At 44.1% G+C, this 4725-nt stretch overlaps 1 pseudogene; it reads right to left on the minus strand.

Annotated features, from left to right (window-relative positions):
- Positions 1–848: 848 nt before the first annotated feature.
- Positions 849–1900, minus strand: LOC102950163 (annotated as a pseudogene).
- Positions 1901–4725: the final 2825 nt, after the last annotated feature.

Genomic DNA, 4725 nt, shown 5'->3' on the forward strand with positions numbered 1-4725 from the left:
GGTTGCATAAATTCCTCTTTGTGAGGAGAAATGACACCCAGGCATGTGTTCAGACTCTTGGGGGGGGGGTGGGGTCCCTCCTTGGACAAAGCAAAGCCTGAGTCTTGGTTTAAAAATACAATAATGGAGGGGAGCCTGGGTGGCTCAGTTGGTTAAGCGGCCGACTTTGGCCCAGGTCATGATCTCGCGGTCCGTGAGTTCGAGCCCAGCGTCGGGCTCTGTGCTGACAGCTCAGAGCCTGGAGCCTGTTTCGGATTCTGTGTCTCCCTCTCTCTGACCCTCCCCCGTTCATGCTTTGTCTCTCTCTGTCTCAAAAATAAATAAACGCTAAAAAAAAAAAATTTTAAAAATACAATAATGGAAACATTAAAGACTCCAGGAGGAAGTGGACTATAAAGCAATTCAGTTTTTCAGAAAATTACTATATTGAGTTTATACTGAATAACTTAGTAAGTTAATACAGGTTCAAAAGAAAGAAATATTCATTCTAAAGTTACAGAGACAAACTTTGGTATACCTTGCTGCTTTTGCACTGACTCCTTTTATCCAGTCTAATGGGCTGTATTTCTTTTCATTTAAATGCCTTTATTCATTTATGTAAGTGATGCTGAATAATAATGATTTTTGACTAACAGTCTGTTGAACTTAGCTAAGAAATTTGCATCTCTTTTCTACATGTATTGAAAGGTAGGAAAAGCCAATTTAATGGGCATTATTAACTAATTTCACATATATTCCAAAGCCTGGAAAATGGCTGAGTTATAGATGAGCAATAAACTTGGGTACATGATGGGTAGGGGAAATTCACGTGCTCTACAGGGTTTAAGGCAGAAGATGTATTTCCACCGTTATGCTAACAACTTGCTCTCTCTGTCGATCTTTAAAGTAACCAATTTCAAATCTTCCTGCTTCTGGAGAAGATGGCATCTCCTTAAACGTCTCCAACTTAGAGTTTTTCTAGTGGTGGTTCAGCTGCTGACTGTTCTTTCAGGGCTCAATTGCCTTCAGGTCTTTGGTTTTTGAATTTTTCATCTGTCTCAGAGTCTCCAGATGTGAACAGATACACAGTATTTCGTGGTGTGCTCTGTGGGGTAGGGGTCGATGCCAAATCTTGGTTCTTGTCACTTCTTGCTTTCTGCTTTGCAGCTCTCTTTGCCTCATATTTCCTTTGATTTTTAAGAGCTGCTTTTGATAATGGCTTATCGTTTCCTGGTTGTGACTTCTAATTCAGCAGTGGTGTCTCCTCAGAGAGCTTGGAATTGGTGACTGGTTTGCTTCTTAAACCCGAAAATCTATCAACCACTGCAAATTTAGATTCTTCATTGGGTACATCACTTTTAACTGCCTCGTAAGCTATTGTTTTTGCTGGAAATAGCCTGTCCCAAAATGGCTGCCAGGACAGGGCTGGCATAATGCCAAAGCTTGTACCCATTATTAACATACAACCTGGGAACATGCATGGCAGTTAAAATGTGCTCCCCATCTGGGCACCAAGAAAAATACGTAGGCTCAGAGGCTGCTAGTTTAGAAATAGGTTTGTATTTTTTAACATTCCATGATTGCATTTGTCTGTCAGGTTTTTAAATCCAGCTAACCTTAATATACGGCCATGAGGACTAAATACGTTAAAGCATTAATATACGGCCATGAGGACTAAATACGTTAAAGCATTAATATATGGCCATGAGGACTAAATACGTTAGATGCTAGAGCACGAGCTCTAAGTGAAACCACAGGATCACATTTCAAGTTGAAAACCATTTCTTTGGCAGCCATAGAACCATAAATAGCATAAAACTCAGTAGAACTAGAATTCTAAATTTCATCATAAATGGGGCCATGTTTTGGCAATTGAACAAATTCCAGGGCTTTCTTCATTTGTTGCAAGGTAATGCAACATTGGTTCTGCCTATCAGGAAATTTTTTTCTTCTTAAGTCTGTTCTAACTACTCCAACACAGCAGTGCTTTTTATTCCTTAGTGTCCTCACCTTATCAAGCCCAGAGGAACTGACTGTGGCACCTTGGACCATCACCACCACCGAACCTGTACCCTCATCTGCCAGGAGGGGCGTGGACACCTCCATCTTCTCCTGGGAAAGTTATATCCATTTTCAATGTGCCTTAATATCAAAAATCATTCTACTGCTGCTGAGTCTGTTATCTGACCGACTTGGAAGGGATCAGTATGTGGTTCCCTTTAGTACTGTGAACACCATGATCTTCCCCACTTTTCGCCGTCCCTTGGGCTGAGGTAGTCATCCTGGCTCTTTATGTAATTACTTCCTTGTTAGCCTTCAAACTTTAGTGAAACAAATCATCCTTTCAAATTAGCCTTTCCCAGAAAATGTCTACCTCATTGCCCTTCTCAGTCGTCACTTCCTTCATGGTCATTATTTTGCTTCGTTCTGTGTTTGCCTGTCAGTTGTCTGCCTGCCAGCAAAATGTAGGCTCTGTAAGGGAAGGGAGTTCTTTGACCTTACTCATCACCCATCCCCAGAACCTAGTACAGAGCCTGGCACAACCTAAGTGTTCAAGATATACTTGCGAAATGCGTTAATTTTTGCCCCTTCCCTAGCTCTTAGTGCCCAAAGTGCTTAGTAAGTAGCTAAGAAATACACATTTCTGTTGTTTGTACTGTTGCAAATGCCCTCCGAGCATAGCAGCCTTGGGGCAAGAAAACACCTTTTCCTGATCTTCCCTCTTGGTTCTGTTCATGTGGCAGCATTGCGTAGAAGCAGGTTCCCTTTGGTCACTGCCAGGACAAGAATTAATCATTTGTAGGTAGAAGACATCATGGCTATGGAATCCTGAAATATCTCTCAGTTTTTTGTTCTTTTACTGGAAAAGAAGAGCCTGTAGACGTGGGCCCCTGAATCAGAGAGAAAGTTCTGATTTTCCTTGTCTATGGTTTAGACTTAAATGAAAGACTGCTCTCCTGCCTTTCCAGAGCCCTTTCTCACCCTTGCTGGGCACCCGGCCCCGCCCAGGGAAGGAGTCATCCGGGCACACCGGGAAGGGTCAATAGTCATAATCCTGCATCTGGGTGCTCTGTGCAACGAGTGAAACAAGGCTTCTCCATGGGAACCCTCTCTTCCTTCAAGAGTCAGAGTCCTGGTTTGTGTCTTGAGGTTGCTTCACACAGTCATGCTTTTAGCTCTTTGGTGTAACTCATTGCTGAGTTCAGACCTGGTGCATTCAATATCTCCATCTGAGTAATTCATTTGTTTAAAATTTTGAAACCATCTGAAAAATACAGCACGGTGTTAAAATGTGTGAATGTGAGTGTGTGTGTGTGTGTGTGTGTGCGCGCGCACGTGCGTGTATTTGAAAGAGCGTATGGGAAAATCCCTTTTTCCATTGCTATTTATAACCCTTCCCAGGCACTAAAAGGACAACAGCCATAACTCTTACCCATCCAAAAGAGTGCCGAGTACAGCACTTTCTCATTTTATGCACCTCCTTGCTCTTAAGTGCTCACTGTTTGGATTTCTGATCTGATAACTTTATTTAAGAATTGAGTTTTACTGGAATTTCGTGCTTGTCAGAGCTTTTTCTTCTGGCCAGGTGCTTCACCTCTGTGGTAACTCCTCCTGCTCTGTACAGAGGGACCAGGGTGACTCCTGCTGCTGGCGGTGCCGCAAACTCTGGTCAGGGACACCGACTGTCACGTGACTAGGGCCACTCATACACAGTTGTCCAGAAGACCCTAGCACCACAGAAGGAATGGCCCACGTGGGCTCTTGTACCTTCCGGCACCTGGCTGTCCCTCTCACTTCGTCCCCTGCCACTTGGCAGAACCCTGGTGCCCAGAAGGTGCTCTACAAATACTTGTCGAATGAATGTGCTTGCTTCTACCCTCTGCTCTTTCTGTTACCCAAGTCCTTAAGATTCTCCACTTGTAGCGTGGCCTGTCATGGGCAGGAGTCTCTGAATAAGTTCTTCTGTCTTCCCATCTGGCTTTAGGAATGCATTTTTTCTCGTTTCACAGTGTGAGTTAGGTCCATGTGTTTACCCTTGAGACGAAGAAATTGAAAAAGTTTGCAAAGGGACTGGAGGACTAAAAATGTGTCATACATCGTCTCGAGATATAAAAGAAGTTTGGGTTGAAAAGAAACCGAGGACTTTGGAACCGGCAGTTTCCAATTTTCCAGGATTTGGCACTGGGAAGGAAGGGCCACCCAGCTTAGAGTGGCAGGGCTGGGAGTGCTGGGGGCCGTGCAGAAGGCAGGGTTGGAAAGAAGGACTTTGGGGGCTCTTCTAATGCCCTGCTGAACTTCCCTTTGTTCAGCCTGTGTGCGGAGGAGAAGGAAGACGTGCCCTCAGGCCCTGAGCCTGAGTGCTCAGTGCACCGGGAATCTTCGCTGACTCTGGACTGCACCCTAAACCAGGAAATACAGACCGGATGACTCGGCCATGGAATGAACGCCTAATCCTCCTAGAAGTTGAGGCAGGGTGAGCTAGAGCTATATCTTTGCGACGGGAAAGATGATCAAAATCTACTATTAAGTGGGAAAACATAAGTAAATATTATACATATATGTATACAGTGGGTATGAAGCACGTGCACACACATACACACTTTGAGGAATAATCACCCCCACACTAATACAGGGTTCAGGCTTTTAAATGGACATTTTCCTACAGGTGTTATCTTATGCCTCATTCCATGTGATAGTCCAGGTCCTGGCTGATTCTGATGGCCCCAGGGGTCTGTGTTCTGGAAA

Source organism: Panthera tigris, chromosome D2, assembly GCF_018350195.1.
Source record: "Panthera tigris isolate Pti1 chromosome D2, P.tigris_Pti1_mat1.1, whole genome shotgun sequence".
NCBI lineage: Eukaryota > Metazoa > Chordata > Mammalia > Carnivora > Felidae > Panthera > Panthera tigris.